Source organism: Lissotriton vulgaris, chromosome 5 (assembly GCF_964263255.1).
Source record: "Lissotriton vulgaris chromosome 5, aLisVul1.2, whole genome shotgun sequence".
NCBI lineage: Eukaryota > Metazoa > Chordata > Amphibia > Caudata > Salamandridae > Lissotriton > Lissotriton vulgaris.
The window spans coordinates 1,389,753,240-1,389,777,136 of NC_141693.1; the positions used below are offsets into that span (position 1 = coordinate 1,389,753,240).

A 23,897-nucleotide genomic window follows, 5' to 3' on the forward strand; every position below is an offset into this window, starting at 1 on the left:
TTTTTCTTGGTGGGCGATTGGTGCTTTCGCTCCCTGAAGATGACGTGTCCGTGTTTTGATTATAAGGTTTATTACGACGGCGTTGTGCGTATACATCTGCCCAGGTGTATACCTCTCCTAATTTGTAGTTGAGGGTGTCTCGGCGAAATTTGCGGATTATACCCTCATTAATTTCCTTGGTGTGTCTGTCGAGTTGGTTGTTGATGTCATCTAGGGTTTTTGTTAATTCCTCAGGTGTGATAGATTCCTTTAGTTCTTCTTCTATCACAGAAATTTCCTTGGATAATTCGAGCAAGATTGTGGAGAGTTCTTCCACGATGAGAAGGATAAGGTTGAGGCTGCATTTATTTAAGATCACGTTCCACCGTTCCTGAAATAGTTTAGAATTTTTACAAAGTGAGGGCTTAAGTGCAATCCGTAGTCCTCGGGGTAAGCGCAGGGCTCGATATTTAATGAGTGAATTTGCATGCAATTTTTGATTGATTCTCCGTTTGGAGAGATAAAGTAGTTGTTTCACACATTGTTCTTTTGTACGGCTTGAGGTGGTTTGAGTTAGGTCTTCGTTAATAAGAGCGTAGAAGCGTTCAGTTTCTTCAGTTCCAAAGGCAAGTGTACTAGCTCGAGCTTCAGTTGACTTTGATATTTCCTCGTACTGCATTGTGCAGTGATTTAGGGGCGTGCTGCCTGCCTTGCGGGCGGTATGAATGCTATAGTACTGATAATACTGTGCGCCACGCCATTTATTATCAGTACCAAATCAAATTAAACCTAATCAGCACAACCAGAGTTATGAATCTTAACATAGTTCAGTGCAAAATAGTCTCTAAAAGATCACAGGGCCAGACACATGTATCTGGTTGCACTAGACCAGCCAAAGTCAAAAGTAAATCAATGAATGTGGGTGAAAAGCGCACTCGGGGTCTACACTATTGATATTCTATTGATAAGTGTGCTGTGCTGGAATTATGCCTGCTTGGCATATGTATACATCAATGAAAGTGGCCTAGCCCCAGAATGGCAACTAGGACTCCAACACGCAACAACAGTTGTAAACCTTAATCATGATACAGAAATATTTATTTCAAATCTTTCACATAAATAATACAACTATTTTCATCATAGTATCTCACATGCACAGTGATAATCAATATAATTCAGTCACCAAATGGTGTACTACTACAAAGAAATTTATGATCAAACATTTCAGATTAACTGCAACCCAATGCATTTTAGGACACTAGGTCCCTTCATCAGGGGATATCTGTTGGAAAAGAAGAAGGAAAACATTTTCAAATGATGCACTTTCATTATAGCTTACTATGTTAGTATTTTCAACCAACAAACATACACATACAAAAAATGATGCTACCTTCACCACCAGTGAACCAAGTGTCTATGTGTATCACAACACTTACAAAATCTTTGAGATGGGTTCTCTGTCAATGTCTGCAAAATGCACAGGACAAAACATAAACAGTAAATGAAACTGCCATTTCAGAAGAAACCTCAACTATTAATAAAGCTACACTCAGTGAAGCTACCGATTGGTATTATGAACGTTTACTTCACGGTACTGCAAAAACACTCCTAGTGATTCTGAAAGCCAAAACAATAATAATAAACAACAAAATTATCGCTGGTGGAGAAAAAAGGGGGCTTACTAGCCACACAGACTGATGAAATACTTACTCCGTGCTGATCGTAATACATAATGCTTGAACCAATGGCATATCCAATCAACAAGTAGAACCCTCTGAAATGATAAGGTTCGATATTAACCATGTATCTAGTGTGCTAAAAACAATATCTAATGAATTCTGATGAGTGCTCACCTCAAATTCTGGTAAAAAGAGCTTGCAGATTGCAATTTTGTCAGTTTCACCCTCACACAAAAGTAGCGCTTAAGTACGATGACAGCAACCCTGTAACCATTTGAAGAATTAACTATCAACATCATTTCAGAACGTATACTGATGAATGCAAACTCACTTAAAAACATCATCATGCATTCCAGATGGTTCCACAATATGTCAAATAGTCTTCAATGCTGTGGGATAACAAACACAGCGGTCTGAATTTCATCTTTATCAATGCACACGAACCCTAATCTCTCAAAAAGACCACCCAACCTGCTCACCTCAAGTAAAACTTCCAGACCGCGCTACAGTTAACTCCAACGGTTCCGTTTGATTCAACCAGATGCTAGCTGCCATTTGTCCTACTGAAAACGGCGATATGTGATGAAGTATCCCGTGAAGTGAACAACAAACATAAAAAAAGGACTTACGACGCCACTCTTTCAGAAAACTTTCTCCGTGACCTTTAACACACGAATAGAGACAAGACGGAGTGACGTCTCACTATTAATCGACCTGAACAGCAAACTATATGCACAAACTAATCTCAGAAAAAAGACTCACAATTTTATTAAGGCAAAACAAACTATTAGCCTGTTCGAACCATCAAAAACACCTAGTAACCCGCTCCACCAATTCTCAGGTGCTGTGAGACAGACAAACAAATATAAATAAACAAATAATAAAAATTTAATTGAAATTAAAGTAAAAAGAATAATCCAAAATATTTGTGAGACACATAAACAACAATGTAAAGAAATCGCGTTTGTACATGTAATTCATAGCTCAACAGCCCAAAAAATGAAAATCAGAACATGATATTTTGAATGTGACAAAATACATGAGAATACATATAAGAAACTTTAAACATGTAAGATATGCCCTTGTGCGCGGATATGTGTCTGAGATCTATACTGATGTCTGTGTGACGTACACCAGGATCCCTGATGGATACTGCGGCTTGTGGGTTTTAAATTGCTTCCAAAAACAGGACATTTCTAATTTGTCATTGAGCCCATAGGGCATCATGGTTTGTAGTTTTTGGATCCAAAAAGCTCCCCTCTTGAGAAGAGTTTTAGAATTTTCAACACCTGGAGAACGTTGTACTTGTTCAATAATCTGGAATTTCATCTGTGCAATTGTGTGACGTGCTTCTGTCCAGTGTACGGCCAAACCTGAAGTCATGTTTTTGGTATGAATCCTACTTTTATGTTCAGATAGCCTGATCTTTATTTTCCTCTCAGTTTTTCCGACATAATGAAGCCCGCATGGGCATTTGATCATGTACACTACGTGCTCCGAATTACAGTTGGTGCTATGTTGTAATTTGATTTTAGCACCCTTTCTTGGATGTAAAAGGAATTCTCCTGGGATTACATTATTGCAGTTTTACAATTCCAACATTTGCTTGTGCCCTTTGTTAGGGGTACTGAGTCAGTTGATACTGTTCGTGTCTTCTTAGTTAAGAGTTCTTTCAAATTCTGTGCCCTTGTAAAGGCGAATAGCGTTTTTTCTAGAAATAATGATCCAAAATCAGTCTCTGTCTCTAGGATTTCCCAGCATTTCAGAATGATCCGTTTAATGTCTCTAGATGCAGTTGAATATTTTGAGACAAATACCATTCGATTTGTGGGTGCCTTGGGTTTCTTAGCTAACAGTTGTTCCCTTGGAGTCAATCTTACTTTTTCAAGTTGTGTTTCCAAAAGTGATTCAGGGTATCCCCTCTTTATGTAGTTTGACTTTTGTTGCTGAAATGTTTCATTGCATGCTGTCACATCAGATGAGATCCGTCTCGTTCTCAGGAACATTGACACTGGCAGATTCTTAATCAAGGATTGAGGATGAAAACTCGTGTACAAAAGGGCATTATTTTTATCCGTCAGTTTTTTTAACACTTTAGTCGAGATTTCGCCAGCCTCCAGTTCAATCACTACAACCAGAAAAGGTACAGATTTCTTGTTAATGTGATATGTAAATTGGATTCTGGGATCCACCAAATTCAAAGTGTGAATGTTAGCCAACAGTGTAGATTCTGAGTTATTCCAAATCAAAAAAATATCATCGATATACCTTCGAAAAAATATCAATCCATCTTTCGAAGTCACATCTGAAAGTATTTAGTCATTCTCAAATTTTGCCATGAACGTGTTAGCGTAGGCAGGTGCTCCTGGAAAACCCATGTAGCTTCCATTTAAGTGTATGTAAAATTTCTCATCCCATGTAAAATAGCTATTCTAAAGACCAAAACTCCAATAATTGTATGATGAAACATTTAGGTGCCTCAGAATTTTCTTGTCTCAGGAGTGCCCATTCTACAGCTTCAAGCCCATTTGCATGTGGAATCGATGTGTAAAGTCCAACCACATCTATGATGCAGAACATCATCTTGGATAGAATGTAAGCTAAACAAGAAATCAGTCGTATCTTCAACATAAGAACTCCAGTTCTGGACAAATGGTTGCAAATATGTGTCAATGTATCTCCCAGGATTTTCGAACAGGGATTCGCAACCCGACACAATGGGTCTAAAAGGAGGATCGACTAGATTTTTGTGAATTTTGGCCAGTAGATACAATTTCACCTTTTGAATTTTTTAGATTCAAAAGGTATTTTTTGATTGTGGCGTCTATCCTATTCAGTGCTTCAGCTTGATCAAGTAATTTGCTCAATGTTTCGGAAATTTTAAAAGTTGGATCTTTGTTCAACATGCCATATGTTGTTTGATTGGAAACATGTTCTGTGCCTTTTTGAATGTAAAATTCAGTTTCCATCATCACCAACCCTCCTCCTTTATCTGCTTTTGGAATGTGATAGACGGATATTTAGACAATGAAAGTAATGCGCTGTATTCTGCTCGACTTAGATGTTTGAATTTTCTTTTAAAATTGACCTTGCGAAGATCCAATTAGACAAGATTTTTAAAAGTATCTAAAGATTTGTGCAACACAGGAGCTAGGAATGTACTTTTGGGTTTGAATTTAGGGGTAATATCTTGGCTGAATTCAGTTGGACAAATGTGAGTGAAAAAATTCCGTAAACGTAATATTCTCATAAATTTGTAAAGAGCCCAGTCAAACAGGTCTTTATTCGATTTACATCATAAAAGACAGTGTACATAAAAATGCAGTTCATACAGATTAGTATATAAGATAATAAATACTTTACAATTTAAAACCAGATTAAAAAAGTATTAAATTTAAACAATGATGTAAGAAGACCCATGATGACCTATAAGCAATACTAAGTTACAGTTAAAAACACATAAAAACATACGGGATAGAACCTTCATTTTCCAAAATTGCGACTACGGAGTGACCAGGCCCAGCTCAGGAATTTTGCTACACCAATAAGGGGAGTAGTATCAGTTTTTAACCCCTTCGCTGCTAGGCCTTTTCCCCTCCTGTGCTAAGCCCTTTTTTGGCGATTTGGGGTAGTGCGCGCTTAGGCCCTTGTAACTTTTTGACCACATAAGGTATCCACGCCAAATTTGCGTCCTTTTCTTCCAACATCATGTGGATTCTAAAGGCGCCCAGGGTTTGTGGATTACCTTGGAGGGGTCCCAGAAATTAACCAAAATATAGTGATTTTTTTGTTTTTTTCAGAAAAATGGGAAAAACGGGCTGCAAATGAAAGCCTCTGGGTTTTTCCCTGAAAATGTTATCAAAAAAGGGTTTGTGGGGCTGAAATCTCCATTTCTCAGCTTTTAGGAAATGACAGTCTTTTGTCAGAGAACCGACATTTTTCACACAGTTTTGGCATTTTTCTGGGACAAAGCCTATTTTTGCTATTTTTAGAGCTTTCCACCTCCTTCCAGTTAATGGTAGAAATGAGTTTGAAATCAATAATGGATCCTAGAAAGCTGTACATTTTCAAAAAGTAGACAAAATTCTGAATTCAGAAATGGGTCATTTGTCTAAATCCATGAAGGTTTCTTTATAGAAACTAACAGTTAAATATTGGAATAATTGAAAATTTGTTGAAAAAAACAGCCTTTTGTCTCAACGTTTTCCCCTATAACTTTTTCTAGTTTTGACAGCTCTTGGAAAGCAATATACCGTTACATCCGATAGACCTTCCTGGTTGTGGGGATATATAGGACTTGTAGTTTCACCAAGAACCCGACGAACCCAGATCCAAAAACTGAGCAGCAACTTGCAATGGTATTTTTTCATTTACTGGGTATAGAGCATTTTGTCTTGGAAAATGTATACATGGAAAAATCTGTATGAAAGACACCTATGTATTTCTGAATTGGGTACAAAATATAGAGTTCAGAAACAGTATATTATTGCTAATTTTCAAAATTGGGAATACTCATACTAGCATGATAATAATTGGTCATTTTTCAAATTTTCTTTTTTTTACACAATGTCTTTCATTGAAAGGGAGAAATGCGCAAAAGCTCAATTGGTAATAACAGTTGATTTATAAATCTGAATTACCTCAAGTCTCCCGATAAAAACGGTACCTCACTTGTGTTGGTCGGCCTTGTGCCTGCGACAGGAAACGGCGCAAAATGCAAAGTGGTGACACCTAAATTTTGCAGTTACAAATTGACCCTTTTTTAGCAAAGTGACTACCTGTAGTTTTTGCACCCTAGCTCTGCCGGCACCTAAGGAAACCTAGCAAACCTATACATTTTTGAAAAGTAGACACCCAGGGGAATTCAGGATGGGGTGACTTGACTGCCTACCACCAGGTCTTGTTACCCAGAATCCCTTGCAAACCTAAGAATTTGACAAAAAAAACACATTTTCCTCACATTTCTGTGGAGGAAAGTTCTGGAATCTGCTTGGATCAACAAATTTCTACCCACCCAGTGTTCCCCCAGGTCTCCCGAAAACAATGGTACCTCACTTGCGTGGGTAGGCATAGTGGCTGCGACACGAAACAGCACAAAACGCAACGTGGTCGCACCTCAATTTCCCAGTGAAATCTTGCGCTCTTTGGACAAAGAGACTACCTTTTGTTTTTGAGCCCTAGCTCTGCCAGCACCTAGGGAAACCTAGCAAACCTATACATTTTTGAAATGTAGACACCCAGGGGAATTCAGGATGGGGTGACTCGTCTGCCTACCCCCAGGTTTTGTTACCCAGAATACCTTGCAAAGCTAGGATTTTGACAAAATAAACACATTTTTCTCACATTTCTGTGGTGGAAAGTTCTGGAATCTGCGTGGATCTAGAAATTTCCACCCACCCAGCGTTCCCCCAGGTCTCCCGAAAAAAATGGTACCTCACTTGCGTGGGTAGGCATAGTGGCTGCGACATGAAACAGCGCAAAAAACAACATGGTCGCACCTCAATTTCCCAGTAAAATGTTGCACTTTTTGGACAAAAAGACTACCTTTTGTTTTTGAGCCCTTGCTCTGCCAGCACCTAAGGAAACCTAGCAAACCTATACATTTTTGAAAAGTAGACACCCAGGGGAATTCAGGATGGGGTGACTCTTCTGCCTACCCTCAGGTTTTGTTACCCAGAATCCCTTGCAAAGCTAAGAATTTGACAAAAAAAACAAATTTTCCTCACATTTCTGTGGTGGAAAGTTTTGGAATCTGCGTGGATCAACAAATTTCCACCCACCAAGCGTTCCCCCAGGTCTCCCGAGAAAAATGGTACCTCATTTGCGTGGGTAGGCATAGTGGCTGCGACACGAAACAGCGCAAAACGCAACGTGGTTGCACCTCAATTTCCCAGTGAAATCTTGCGCTTTTTGGACAAAGAGACTACCTTTTGTTTTTGAGCCCTTGCTCTGCCAGCACCTAGGGAAACCTAGCAAACCTATACATTTTTGAAAAGTAGACACCCAGGGGAATACAGGATGGGGTGACTCGTCTGCCTACCCTCAGGTTTTGTTACCCAGAATCCCTTGCAAAGCTAAGAATTTGACAAAAAAAACACATTTTCCTCACATTTCTGTGGTGGAAAGTTTTGGAATCTGCGTGGATCAACAAATTTCCACCCACCCAGCGTTCCCCCAGGTCTCCCGAGAAAAATGGTATCTCACTTGCGTGGGTAGGCATAGTGGCTGCGACAGGAAACAGTGCAAAACGCAACGTGGTCACAACTCAATTGTTCAGTGAAATTGTGCCCTTTTTGGGCCAAGAGACTACCTTTTGTTTTTGAACCCTAGCTCTGCCGGCATCTAGGGAAACCCAGCAAACCTATACATTTTTTAAAACTAGACATCCAGGGGAATTCAGGATGGGGTGACTCGACTGCCTACCCCCAGGTTCTGTTACCCAGAAACCCTTGTAAAGTTGAGAAATTTGAAAAAAAAACATTTTCCTCACATTTCTGTGGTGGAAAGTTCTGGAATCTGTGTGGATGAACAAATTTCCACCCACCCAGTGTTCCCCCAGGTCTCCTGAAAAAAATGCTACCTCACTTGCCTGGGTCTGCCTAGTGCCTGCGACAGGAAACAGCGCAAAACGCAACGTGGTTACAACTCAATTTTGCTGTGAAATTGTGCCCTTTTTGGGCAAAGAGACTACCTTTTGTTTTTGAACCCTAGCTCTGCCGGCACCTAGGGAAACCTAGCAAACCTATATATATTTTTGAAAAGTAGACACCCAGGGGAATTCAGGATGGGGTCACTCGACTGCCTACCCCCAGGTTCTGTTGCCCAGAATCCCTTGTAAAGTTGAGAAATTTGAAAAAAAAAACATTTTCCTCATATTTCTGTGGTGGAAAGTTCTGGAATCTGTGTGGATCAACAAATTTCCACCCACCCAGCGTTCCCCCAGGTCTCCTGAAAAAAATGCTACCTCACTTGCCTGGGTCTGCCTAGTGCCTGCGACAGGAAACAGCGCAAAACGCAACGTGGTCACAACTCAATTTTGCAGTGAAATTGTGCCCTTTTTGGGCAAAGAGACTACCTTTTGTTTTTGAACCCTAGCTTTGCCGGCACCTAGGGAAACCTAGCAAACCTATATATTTTTGAAAAGTAGACACCCAGGGGAATTCAGGATGGGGTCACTCGACTGCCTACCCCCAGGTTCTCTTACCCAGAATCCCTTGCAAAGCTAAGAAATTGGAAAAAAACGCATTTTCCTCACATTTCTGTGGTGGAAAGTTCCGGAATCTGCGTGGATCAACAAATTTCCACCCACCCAGCGTTCCCCCAGGTCTCCCGAGAAAAATGGTATCTCATTTGCGTGGGTAGGCATAGTGGCTGCGACAGGAAACAGTGCAAAACCAACGTGGTCACAACTCAATTTTTCAGTGAAATGGTGCACTTTTTGGGCAAAGAGACTACCTTTTGTTTTTGAACCCTAGCTCTGCCGGCACCTAGGGAAACCTAGCAAACCTATATATTTTTGAAAAGTAGACACCCAGGGGAATTCAGGATGGGGTCACTCGACTGCCTACCCCCAGGTTCTCTTACCCAGAATCCCTTGCAAAGCTAAGAAATTGGAAAAAAAAACGCCTTTTCCTCACATTTCTGTGGTGGAAAGTTCCGGAATCTGCGTGGATCAACAAATTTCCACCCACCCAGCGTTCCCCCAGGTCTCCCGAGAAAAATGGTATCTCATTTGCGTGGGTAGGAATAGTGGCTGCGACAGGAAACAGTGCAAAACGCAACGTGGTCACAGCTCAATTTTTTTAGTGAAATTGTGCACTTTTTGGGCAAAGAGACTACCTTTTGTTTTTGAACCCTAGCTCTGCCGGCACCTAGGGAAACCTAGCAAACCTATATATTTTTGAAAAGTAGACACCCAGGGGAATTGAGGATAGGGTCACTCGACTGCCTACCCCCAGGTTCTCTTACCCAGAATCCCTTGCAAAGCTAAGAAATTGGAAAAAAAAAAACACATTTTCCTCACATTTCTGTGATGAAAAGTTCCGGAATCTGCGTGGATCAACAAATATCCACCCACCCAGCGATCCCCCAGGTCTCCCGAGAAAAATGGTATCTCATTTGCGTGGGTAGGCATAGTGGCTGCGACAGGAAACAGTGCAAAACGCAACGTGGTCACAACTCAATTTTTCAGTGAAATTGTGCACTTTTTGGGCAAAGAGACTACCTTTTGTTTTTGAACCCTAGCTCTGCCGGCACCTAGGGAAACCTAGCAAACCTATATATTTTTGAAAAGTAGACACCCAGGGGAATTCAGGATGGGGTCACTCGACTGCCTACCCCCAGGTTCTCTTACCCAGAATCCCTTGCAAAGCTAAGAAATTGGAAAAAAAAACGCATTTTCCTCACATTTCTGTGGTGGAAAGTTCCGGAATCTGCGTGGATCAACAAATTTCCACCCACCCAGCGTTCCCCCAGGTCTCCCGAGAAAAATAGTATCTCATTTGCGTGGGTAGGCATAGTGCCTGCGACAGGAAACAGCGCAAAACGCAACGTGGTCACAACTCAATTTTGCAGTGAAATTGTGCCCTTTTTGGGCAAAGAGACTACCTTTTGTTTTTGAACCCTAGCTCTGCCGGCACCTAGGGAAACCTAGCAAACCTATATATTTTTGAAAAGTAGACACCCAGGGGAATTCAGGATGGGGTCACTCGACTGCCTACCCCCAGGTTTTCTTACCCAGAATCCCTTGCAAAGCTAAGAAATTGGAAAAAGAAAACGCATTTTCCTCACATTTCTGTGGTGGAAAGTTCCGGAATCTGCGTGGATCAACAAATTTCCACCCACCCAGCGTTCCCCCAGGTCTCCCGAGAAAAATGGTATCTCATTTGCGTGGGTAGGCATAGTGGCTGCGACAGGAAACAGTGCAAAACCAACGTGGTCACAACTCAATTTTTCAGTGAAATTGTGCACTTTTCGGGCAAAGAGACTACCTTTTGTTTTTGAACCCTAGCTCTGCCGGCACCTAGGGAAACCTAGCAAACCTATATATTTTTGAAAAAGTAGACACCCAGGGGAATTCAGGATGGGGTCACTCGACTGCCTACCCCCAGGTTCTCTTACCCAGAATCCCTTGCAAAGCTAAGAAATTGGAAAAAAAAACGCATTTTCCTCACATTTCTGTGGTGGAAAGTTCCGGAATCTGCGTGGATCAACAAATATCCACCCACCCAGCGATCCCCCAGGTCTCCCGAGAAAAATGGTATCTCATTTGCGTGGGTAGGCATAGTGGCTGCGACAGGAAACAGTGCAAAACGCAACGTGGTCACAACTCAATTTTTCAGTGAAATTGTGCACTTTTTGGGCAAAGAGACTACCTTTTGTTTTTGAACCCTAGCTCTGCCGGCACCTAGGGAAACCTAGCAAACCTATATATTTTTAAAAAGTAGACACCCAGGGGAATTCAGGATGGGGTCAATCGACTGCCTACCCCCAGGTTCTCTTACCCAGAATCCCTTGCAAAGCTAAGAAATTGGAAACAAAATACGCATTTTCCTCACAATTCTGTGGTGGAAAGTTCCGGAATCTGCGTGGATCAACAAATTTCCACCCACCCAGCGTTCCCCCAGGTTTCCCGAGAAAAATGGTATCTCATTTGCGTGGGTAGGCATAGTGGCTGCGACAGGAAACAGTGCAAAACGCAACGTGGTCACAACTCAATTTTTCAGTGAAATTGTGCACTTTTTTGGCAAAGAGACTACCTTTTGTTTTTGAACCCTAGCTCTGCCGGCACCTAGGGAAACCTAGCAAACCTATATATTTTTGAAAAGTAGACACCCAGGGGAATTCAGGATGGGGTCACTCGACTGCCTACCCCCAGGTTCTCTTACCCAGAATCCCTTGCAAAGCTAAGAAATTGGGAAAAAAACGCATTTTCCTCACATTTCTGTGGTGGAAAGTTCCGGAATCTGCGTGGATCAACAAATTTCCACCCACCCAGCGTTCCCCCAGGTCTCCCGAGAAAAATGGTATCTCATTTGCGTGGGTAGGCATAGTGGCTGCGACAGGAAACAGTGCAAAACGCAACGTGGTCACAACTCAATTTTTCAGTGAAATTGTGCACTTTTTGGGCAAAGAGACTACCTTTTGTTTTTGAACCCTAGCTCAAACCGGCACCTAGGGAAACCTAGCAAACCTATATATTTTTGAAAAGTAGACACCCAGGGGAATTCAGGATGGGGTCACTCGACTGCCTACCCCCAGGTTCTCTTACCCAGAATCCCTTGCAAAGCTAAGAAATTGGAGAAAAAAAACGCATTTTCCTCACATTTCTGTGGTGGAAAGTTCCGGAATCTGCGTGGATCAACAAATTTCCTCCGACCCAGCGTTCCCCCAGGTCTCCCGATAAAAATGGTACCTCACTTGCGTGGGTAGGCATAGTGGCTGCGAAAGGAAATGGTTCAAATTGTACTGTGGTGAATTTACAATACCAAATTGCAAAACAACCTTGATTTTGGGGGGGGGGGGCACCTGAGTTTTTGGCCCGGGGCTCGGTGGTATTCTTTGGAAAGTACAAAACCCAAACAGTTCTGAAAAGTAGACCCCCAGGGGAGTCCAGGGAGGTATGGCATGCATGGGTCCCCGAACGTTTTCCTACCCAGAACACCTTGCAAACCTTAAAATTAGGTAAAATAATCACTTTTTCAAACTTTTTTGCGTGGAATCACCGTGCCGGCAAAAATGTCCTACCACCCAGCGCTCCCCTTGTTCTCCCGAGTAAAAGGATACCTCACTTGTGTGGGTGCCCCAAAGCAGAACAGGCCAAAAACGAATGTTGAAAAAAGTAGTATTTCAGTGTTACAAATTAAGCCCCCCTGCCTTAGTCACGGGCCTTTGGCCCACCCACACAAGTGAGGTATCATTTTACTCGGGAGAACAAGGGGAATGCAGGGTGGTAGGACATTTGTGCCGACACGGCGATCCCACGCAAAAATGTATGGAAAACTGTTTTTTTAACCTAAATTTGTGGTTTGCAGGGATTTCTGGGTAGGAAAACATTGGGGGACCCACGCATGCCATACCTCCCTGGACTCCCCCGGATGTCTAGTTTTCAGAACTGTTTGGGTTTGGTAGTTTCCAAAAATGCCCGCCGATCCCCGGTCCAAAAACTCAGTCCCCCCCCAAAAAAAGAAGGTAATCTTGCTATTGGTTATTGTAATGTCTCCACCGTACTTCCAAGGAGGTATGGCTTGCATGGATCCTCCAACGTTCCTTTACCCAGAATCCCTTGCAAACCTCAATTTTTGCTGAAAAAGTCAGTTTTTTCACACTTTTTTTGTGTGGGAAAGCGTGGCGTCACTGGGCTCACACAAATTTCCTCCCACCCAGCGTTCCCCCAGGTCTCCCGATAAAAATGGTACCTCACTTGCGTGGATAGGCATAGTGGCTGCAACAGGAAACGGTTCAAATTGTACGGTGGTGAATTTACAATACCCAAATGCAAAACAACCTTGATTTTTTTGGGGGGGGCACCTGAGTCTTTGGCCTGGGGCTCGGTGGTATTCTTTGGAAACTACCAAACCCAAACAGTTCTGTAAAGTAGACACCCGGGGGAGTCCAGGGAGGTATGGCATGCGTAGGTCCCCCAATGTTTTCCTACCCAGAACTCCTTGCAAACCTTAAAATTGGTTAAAAATATCACTTTTCCAAACTTTTTTGCGTGGGATCTCCGTGCCGGCAAAAATGTCCTACCACCCAGCGTTCCCCTTGTACAAAACCCAAACAGTTCTGAAAAGTAGACCCCCGGGGTAGTCCAGGGAGGTATGGCATGCGTGGGTCCCCGAACGTTTTCCTACCCAGAACACCTTGCAAACCTTAAAATTAGGTAAAATAATCACGTTTTCAAACTTTTTTGCGTGGAATCACCGTGCCGGCAAAAATGTCCTACCACCCAGCGCTCCCCTTGTTCTCCCGAGTAAAAGGATACCTCACTTGTGTGGGTGCCCTAAAGCAGAACAGGCCAAAAACGAATGTTGAAAAAAGTAGTATTTCAGTGTTACAAATTAAGCCCCCCTGCCTTAGTCACAGGCCTTTGGCCCACCCACACAAGTGAGGTATCATTTTACTCAGGAGAACAAGGGAAACGCAGGGTGGTAGGACATTTGTGCCGACACGGTGATCCCACGCAAAAATGTATGGAAAACTGTTTTTTTAACCTAAATTTGTGGTTTGCAGGGATTTCTGGAGAGGAAAACATTGGGGGACCCACGCATGCCATACCTCCCTGGACTCCCCCGGGTGTCTAGTTTTCAGAACTGTTTGGGTTTGGTAGTTTCCAAAAATGCCCGCCGATCCTCAGTCCAAAAACTCAGTCCCCCCCCCCAAAAAAAGAAGGTAATCTTGCTATTGGTTATTGTAATGTCTCCACCGTACTTCCAAGGAGGTATGGCTTGCATGGATCCTCCAACGTTCCTTTACCCAGAATCCCTTGCAAACCTCAATTTTTGCTGAAAAAGTCAGTTTTTTCACACTTTTTTTGTGTGGGAAAGCGTGGCGTCACTGGGCTCACACAAATTTCCTCCCACCCAGCGTTCCCCCATGTCTCCCGATAAAAATGGTACCTCACTTGCGTGGGTAGGCATAGTGGCTGCAACAGGAAACGGTTCAAATTGTACGGTGGTGAATTTACAATACCCAAATGCAAAACAACCTTGATTTTTTTGGGGGGGGCACCTGAGTCTTTGGCCTGGGGCTCGGTGGTATTCTTTGGAAACTACCAAACCCAAACAGTTCTGTAAAGTAGACACCCGGGGGAGTCCAGGGAGGTATGGCATGCGTAGGTCCCCCAATGTTTTCCTACCCAGAACTCCTTGCAAACCTTAAAATTGGTTAAAAATATCACTTTTCCAAACTTTTTTGCGTGGGATCTCCGTGCCGGCAAAAATGTCCTACCACCCAGCGTTCCCCTTGTTCTCCCGAGTAAAAGGATACCTCACTTGTGTGGGTGCCCCAAAGCAGAACAGTCCGAAAATGAATTTTGAAAAAGTAGTATTTGAGTTTTACAAATTAAGCCCCCCTGCCTTAGACACAGGCCTTTGGCCCACCCACACAAGTGAGGTATCATTTTATTTGGGAGAACAAGGGGAACGCTGGGTGGTAGGACATTTGTGCCGACACGGAGATCCCACGCAAAAAAGTATGGATAACAGTTTTTTTAACCAAAATTCATGGTTTGCAGGGATTTCTGGGTAGGAAAACATTGGGGGACCCACGCATGCCATACCTCCCTGGACTCCCCCGGGTGTCTAGTTTTCAGAACTGTTTGGCTTTGGTAGTTTCCAAAGATGCCCGCCGAGCCCCGGTCCAAAAACTCAATCCTACCCCCCAAAAAAGAAGGTAATGTTGCTATTGGTTATTGTAATTTCTCCACCGTACGATTTGGACCGTTTCCTGTTGCAGCCACTATGCCTACCCACGCAAGTGAGGTACCATTTTTATCGGGAGACCTGGGAGAACGCTGGGTGGGAGGAAATTTGTGTGAGCCCAGTGACGCCACGCTTTCCCACGCATAAAAAGTGTGAAAAACTGATTTTTCCAGCAAAAATTGAGGTTTGCAAGGGATTCTGGGTAAAGGAACGTTGGAGGATCCACGCAAGCCAGACCTCCTTGGAAGCCCCCGGGTGCCTACTTTTCAGAAATGTATGGGTTTGGTAGGTTTCCCTAGATGGCCGTCTAGCACGGGGCCAAAAACCCAGGTAACCCCTCTTGCAAAAGCAGGCGGTATTGACATTTAATACAACCAGCTTTTGCAAGAGGGGTTACCTGGGTTTTTGGCCCAGTGCTAGACGGCCATCTAGGGAAACCTACCAAACCCATACATTTCTGAAAAGTAGACACCCGGGGGCTTCCAAGGAGGTATGGCTTGCATGGATCCTCCAACGTTCCTTTACCCAGAATCCCTTGCAAACCTCAATTTTAGCTAAAAAAAAATCGTTTTTTTCACACTTTTTTGCATGGGAAAGCGTGGCATCACTGGGCTCACACAAATTTCCTCCCACCCAGCGTTTCCCCAGGTCTCCCGATAAAAATGGTACCTCACTTGCGTGGGTAGGCATAGTGGCAGCAACAGGAAACGGTCCAAATCATACAGTGGAGAATTAAGTTTTCAATTTGAGAGCGTGTGATTCAAGGAAATTGTGACAGACAATTTCAAGTTTGCAGGAGATTCTGGATAAAAATCCACAATAGAATTCACCAGAAAGATATGACCATATACTTCCATGGTTTAACAATAATAACTAAATTTAGTAAGTTATTTATAGCTATAATGTTCACCGTAACAGAGTTACTCAAAAGTCAAACATTCAAGGCACGGCTAACTATTCCTGAAAGACACACACATACAGGTTGGATTTGGCACGAGGGCGAGTGATGGTTCAGTACATAAAATTTTATTAACAAGATATTTCAAAAAATGAAATGCACTGTCAATAAATAAATGCATAAAAACCGAACCAGTGACTCGCAACTCGTGAGCTGTAAAGCCACGACAAGGCACCAACCATTTTACAGGCCATTCACGCGCCTTTCATACCTGATACAAACCAGACCATTGACACCATCCAGAAAGAACAGCAACACACTACAACAATCACAATAAGAGACAAGGTACACCCTACTTCAGAAAGAAATAAAAGACAAACATTACTGCACAGCCATCTAATCCGCAAGCACACACACATTCTGGTTGGATTTGGCACGAGGGTGAGTGATGATTCAGTACATACAATTGTATTCGCAAGTAATTTCAAAAAAATGAAATACACTGCGTATAATTGAAAGTATGATAAACTGAACCACTGACTCACAGCTCGTGAGCTGTAAAGCCACGTCAAGGCACCAACCTCTTTACAGGCCATTCATACACCTTTCGTACGTGTGACACATACAAAACATTCACACCGCCAGCCGCGGACCCATCACATTTCAACACTCACACCAGCAGACAGCGCCATTCAAGGGCCCATCACTTTCACACGCCCACATTTCTGACACTGCAACTACACAAAATGATGGACTGCGTGGAGTGTCATTCAACTAGCAGTGTGTGTAGTGACCAACAGAAAGTAACTACTCACACACTGCCAGCCAAGCGCCAGTCCACCCATACCACCATCCAAGCACCAGACCATGCACACCGCCAGCCAAACCCCACTCAGCACACAACGACAGCCAAGCACAACTCCGTGCACAGACAGCCAAGAACCACTCCACACACACCACCAGCCAAGTACCACTCCACACACACCACCAGCCAAGCGCCACTCCACACACACCGCCAGCCAAGCACCACTCCATGCAAACAGCTAAGCACCACTCCACGCACACCATCCAGCCAAGTACCACTCCACACACACCACCAGCCATACACCAAACCACACACTCCACCAGCCAAACCCAACTCCATGCACAGACAGCCAAGCACCACTCCACGCGCACCACCAGCCAAGCACCACTCCACACACACCACCAGCCAAACACCACTCCATGCACAGACAGCCAAGTACCACTCCACGAACACCACCAACCAAGAGCCACTCCACACACACCGCCAGCCAAGCACCCCTCCATGCAAACAGCTAAGCACCACTCCACGCACACCATCCAGCCAAGCACCACTCCACGCACACCATCCAGCCAAGTACCACTCCACACACACCACCAGCCATACACCAATCCACACACTCCACCAGCCAAACCCAACTCCATGCACAGACAGCCAAGCACCACTCCACGCACACCACCAGCCAAGCACCACTCCACACACACCACCAGCCAAACACCACTCCATGCACAGACAGCCAAGTACCACTCCACGAACACCACCAACCAAGAGCCACTCCACACACACCGCCAGCCAAGCACCACTCCGTGCACCAACAGCCAAGAACCACTCCATGCACACCACCAGCAAAGCGCAACTCCACACACACCGCCAGCCAAGCACCAGCCGGCACACACCACAAACACATTGAGAATTCTTTTTTTGAAAAAACACTAAACAAATGGAAATACCTACAAAACAGCTAACACAAATTCTTAAACTAAACACTTTGCACTAATGCCAATCCTTGAAACAAACTAAAAATTTCTTACAGAATGCAGACCAGGCAATTCAATTTAGAGCTCATTAAAACTCCCAAAACTTCTTTTGCGTGTGGTACAATTTAAAACAAGCTGACAGACACAATGCAGGCTTAGAAGGACAGTCAGGACAGTATAAACGAGACTCCTTCCGCACGCCTCTTCGCCAACAGACTCTGCATCTTCTAGTCGGAAAGTCTCTTGCAGGAGTGGAAGGAATAGATTCAGGAAAGTGGCGATCTTTCAATCTAGCCACTTCCTCCACCACTCCAAATCTAGGAACACTTGCCTGCTCCAAAAGTACAAGCCTGCCTATTATAGACTCCTGAAACTTAACAAAAGGCATCTTATTCTGAGGACAAGACTTCTGATACACAACGAAAGCATTAAAAATTGCCAAGTGGAACAGATGGATAGCCAACTTCTTGTAAAAAACGTAAGCCTTTCGAAGAACAGCATAAGGTTCCAACCTCTGATCTACTCTGTCAACACCTCCCATGAACTTATTGTAATCTAAAATGCACACAGGTTTGCGCACTTCAGCACCCTGACCCCAAACAGGCACAGGTTCTGTTCTTTCATTGTGGATAGTAGTCAGCATGTACACATCTCTCTTGTCTGAAAACTTCACAGCTAGAAGCTCCCTACATCGCAAAGCCGTAGACTGTCCCCGCACAAGCCTTTTGCAAACAAGTTCCTTTGGGAAACCTTTACGGTTACTGCGCATTGTGCCACAAGCAACAGTGCCCACTTTGCCCAACTCCTTGAACAACCGCACACCAGTGTAGAAGTTATCTACATATAAATGATGGCCTTTGTAAAATAATCCTCTACCTAGTTCCCACACAATTTTCTCAGTCACTCCAAAAGTAGAAGGACAACCAGGAGGGTTAATGCTGGACTCCTTACCAGTGTACACCCTGAAATTGTAGACATATCCAGTCTCACTGTCACACAGCATATACAGTTTGATTCCATAGCGTGCCCTCTTACTAGGAATGTATTGCCTAAAAACCAAGCGGCCCTTGAACAACAGCAAAGACTCATCCACTGCAATTTCTTTACCAGGGACAAAGATCTCAGAAAAACGATCAACAAAGTGATCCAGGACAGGTCGAATTTTAAACAAACAGTCACAATCAGGGTGATTGCGTGACAACGCTAAACTATTATCAACAAAATGCAACATCCGAAGAAGAAGCGTATACCGATCACGACTTATTATTGCTGGAAATATAGCTGTTGCCATCAAGGGACTAGTGGACCAATATGAAGTAATTGATGGCTTCCTTAGCAAGCCCATCAAAAAAGTTAATCCCAAAAACTTTTTCAACTCTTCAACATTTGTGGGAGTCCACCGGATTGCTCTAGAATGGGGCTTAAGGCTGGCACTGTTGGCCCTCAAATATTGTTCGGCATACAAATTGGTTTGATCAACAATCTCTTGCAAAAACACATTGTCAAAAAACAACTAAAAAAAATGTATTGGCAGAAAATTCTCAGTATTCACTCTACACCCAGGAACATCAGTGAACTCTGGCAATGCCGGCTGCACCATGCCAGGGGGAACACAGAGGCCATCCATATCAACGGGGGGAGCAGCCGCCCCAGCCTGCAGCACCGAAACATCTTGCTGCTGTTCACCAACGGGAGGCCTAACAGCCACAGATACTTCTGGCTGCACAACATCAACAGAAGACATAGCATCCCCAGAGGGCTCTTCCTGCACTACAACAACGGGAAGCCCAGCAGCCTGAGATGCTTCTTGCTGCACTACACCACCGGGAAACCAAGCAGACCCAGATGCCTCTTGCCCCTCTACACTAATGGGAAGCCTAACTGCCACAGATACTTCAGGCTGCACAACACCAACAGAAGACATAGCATCCCCAGAGGGCTCTTCATGCACTACACCAACGGGAAGCCCAGCAGCCTGAGATGCTACTTGCTGCACTACACCACCGGGAAGCCTAACAGCCACAGATGCCTTTTGCTGCACTACACCAGCAGGAAGACGAAAAGCACCAGATGCCTCTTTGCGCACCACAGCAATGTGAAGCCTTTTGGGCGCAGGCTCCAGCCCACTTACCTCTTGCCGACGTAAAAAGAAAGGAAACCTTGCGGCCCTAGGCAGCAGCACAGATGCCTCTTGGCCCACTACCGGCATCACAATGTCCTCCTTTAACATAGGCCCTTCATCAGCACTAGAAGAAGATTCATCTTCCGATGATGATACCATGCGAAGAGAAAACTCACTGCCTGAATCTTCTGCCCCCACCTGGGAGTCCAAATCGGAGTCAGACTCTGAACCATGGTCAGAGGAAGACTCAAAAAGCAAACCAAGAACCTGCTGAGCAGTAATCCTGCGACTAGCCATTATCCTTCAAAAGCAAGAAGACTGCACACACAAGTGAAAAACAACCTACACTGTGCAAAGTAAGAAGTAAACAAGGTAAGGCTTTCACAAACAGATAAATACAATCCAAAACAATTTCACTCTAACCAAATATAGCTACACTCACCAGCACCTACTCTGTTGAGACACAGCAAAAAGAAATGATATCCCACTAGAAAGAAAAAAAGAAATGACAGATTAGAAAACAAAGTGCACATCAAGCACTAATACTGAAAACAAAAAAAAACAGAGCCACACAAACTGGTAGAAGTACAACCTTTTTCAATAAGACAAACATCAAGGGAAAGTAGTACAAAATACATTCACTTACCAAGCACAAGCAACTACACAAGCTGCAAACAGACACGCAACCTACAACAATCCAAACAGCAAAAGCCTGAAACAAGACAAAAATAGAGAAGAAAAAAAAATAGCTACCACATTTCACAAACAATATAACAATTCAAAAAACAACACACAAACTTGCCCCCCAAATTTAAATTCGGCAAGATGGGCCACCAAATAGGGCTTAGACCAATTGGGATTAGATGAGGTTTAACATCAAGACACTGGTTAATTTTTTGAATTTTTTTTACTGCCAGACCCCTTTGGTGCCAGTCAGTCTTCTGCTCCTAACAGTACCCCCATCACACAGGGGCAGTAAGGACATCCATATACCTTTTGTACGTGTGACACATACAAAACATTTACACCGCCAGCGCCATTCAAGGGCCCATCACTTTCACACGCCCACATATCTGACACAGCAACTACAGAAAAAGATGGACTGCGTAGAGTGTCACTCAACTAGCAATGTGTGTAGTGACCAACAGAAAGTAACTACTCACACACCACCAGCCAAGCGCCACTCCACGCATACCGCCAGCCAAGCACCACTCAGTGCACAGACAGCAAAGTAGCACTCCACGCACACCACCAGCCAAGCGCCACTCCACACACACCGCCAGCCAAGCAGCACTCCGTGCACAGACAGCAAATGACTACTCCACACACACCACCAGCCAAGCGCCACTCCACACACACCGCCAGCCAAGCACCACTGCGTGCATAGATAGCCAAGTACCCCTCCACGCACACTGCCAGCCAAACACCACTCAGCGCACACCGACAGCCAAGTACCACTCCACACACACCGCCAGCCAAGCACCACTCCACGCACACCGCAAGCCAAGCGCCACTCACCGCCAGCCAAACACCGCTCCACGCACACCATCCAGCCAAGTACCACTCCACACACACCGCCAGCCAAACACCACTCCACACACACCACCAGCCAAACACCACTCCGTGCACAGACAACCAAGTACCACTCCACACACACCACCAGCCAAGGGCCACTCCACACACACCGCCAGCCAAGCAGCACTCCGTGCACAGACAGCAAAGTAGCACTCCTCGCACACCACCAGCCTTGCGCCACTCAACACACACCGTCAGCCAAGCACCACTCCATGCACAGACAGCAAAGTATCACTCCACGCACACCACCAGCCAAGCGCCACTCCACACACACCGCCAGCCAAGCAGCACTCCATGCACAGACAGCAAATGACCACTCCACACACACCACCAGCCAAGCGCCACTCCACACACACCACCAGCCAAGCACCACTCCGTGCATAGATAGCCAAGTACCACTCCACGCACACTGCCAGCCAAACACCACTCAGCGCACACCGACAGCCAAGTACCACTCCAAACACACCGCCAGCCAAGCACCACTCAACGCACACCGCAAGCCAAGCGCCACTCACCACCAGCCAAACACCGCTCCACGCACACATCCAGCCAAGTACCACTCCACACACACCGCCAGCCAAACACCACTCCACACACACCACCAGCCAAACACCACTCCGTGCACAGACAGCCAAGTACCACTGCACGCACACCGCCAGCCAAGCACCACTCCACGCACACCGCAAGCCAAGCGCCACACACCACCAGCCAAACACCACTCCGTGCACAGACAGCCAAGTACCACTCCACACACACTGCCAGCCAAGCACCACTCTGTGCATAGATAGCCAAGTACCCCTCCACGCACACCGCCAGCTAAAAACCACTCAGCGCACACCGACAGCCAAGTACCACTCCACACACACCGCCAGCCAAGCACCACTCCACGCACACCGCAAGCCAAGCGCCACTCACCACCAGCCAAACACCGCTCCACGCACACATCCAGCCAAGTACCACTCCACACACACCGCTAGCCAAACACCACTCCACACACACCACCAGCCAAACACCACTCCGTGCACAGACAGCCAAGTACCACTGCACGCACATCCAGCCAAGCGCCACTCCACACGCACCGCCAGCCAAACACCACTCCACGCATACTGCAAGCCAAGCGCCACTGCGCACACACCGCCAGCCAAGCACTACTCCTTGCCCAAGGGGTCGCTACCTAAAAACAAAATTTTAATTCCCTGGTGCTAGTGGGCATTTTCTGCCCCCCCCCCTGGGGGCAAAACGGCAAAAAAAATGGGCTGATTTGCCCCCAGGGTGGACAGAAAAACAAAAAAACCATCATGGCCACCTGGAAGCGACCTTTACCCAAGGGGTCGCTTCCCAAAACAAACACATTGCCCCAACAAAAAACCCTGGTGCTAGTGGGAAATTTCTGCCCCCCCTGGGGGCAAAACGGCCGAAAAACAGGTTGATTTGCCCCCAGGGGGGGCAGAAAAACAAAAAGTTAAATATGAGGCCACCTGGAAGTGACCCTTGCCCAAGGGGTCGCTTCCTAAAAGCTAAAAACAAAATCCCTGGTGCTAGTGGGCATTTTCTGTCCCCCCTGGGGGCAAAACGGCAAAAAAAACGGGCCAATTTGCCCCCAGGGGGGGACAGAAAAACGTAAACAAAAGCCATCGCCGCCATCTTGGCTTCACAAAACAACCCTGGTGCTAGTGGGAAATTTCTCGAAAAAACGGGCCGATTTGCCCCCAGGGGGGGGGGCAGAAAATTGAAAATTATTTGGCTGCCCACCTGGAAGCGACCCTTGCCCAAGGGGTCGCTTCCGAAAAGCTAAATAAACAATCCCTGGTGCTAGTGGGGGCATTTCCGCCGCACAATCGCGACGCTGTGCGCGATCGTGAGGCAGAAATGCCCTGCAAAGAGACATCAGGGGAAAGGAAAATCTCTTTCCTCTCCCCTGATGCCTCTTCGCTGCCCCAAACCCCCGCCGGAGTCCAAAAACCTACCTTGCTGCACGGCGCTCAGGAAGCAAATGGCTTCCCGAGCGCAGGGAATCCCTGATGATGTCAGCGCGCGCTGTGCGCGCTGAGTCATCAGGGATTCCCACGGGGGGGGGGCGGGGGGGCAGCGGAAGCTCTTCCGCTGCCGCCCCAAGCAACACAACCAAGATCGCAGACCCTCGGGGGGAGCGCCAGCGCTTCCCTCGAAGGTGGGGCGGATGATGAGCTGGCCTTGTCATCCGCGCACGACAGGTAAGCGCCATGACGAGCCCAGCTCGTCATTAGCCTCGAAGGGGTTAAGATCCTAGCAGCTGCAATAGCAGATCTAGTACCCAGTGAGCGGCAGACCGGTGAGAGCCAAATTTTTCTGGGTACCAAATACATGGGGCAGCAGAAGAATATATGTTCGATGTTCTCCACTGCTGCCACACAGAAAGGACATGTATCACTGCCCCCCGAGGACCAGGAGTGCATCAGCTCCCG

At 45.4% G+C, this 23,897-nt stretch overlaps 1 long non-coding RNA gene across 1 annotated transcript; it reads right to left on the reverse strand.

Moving 5' to 3' along the window:
- Positions 1 to 1,331: 1,331 nt before the first annotated feature.
- Positions 1,332 to 1,754, reverse strand: LOC147712638 (uncharacterized). The gene is made up of 3 exons (XR_015295760.1): positions 1,690 to 1,754; positions 1,542 to 1,596; positions 1,332 to 1,446 (listed from the first exon to the last, which is right to left on the reverse strand). It is a non-coding gene; the product is annotated as an uncharacterized LOC147712638 (long non-coding RNA).
- Positions 1,755 to 23,897: the final 22,143 nt, after the last annotated feature.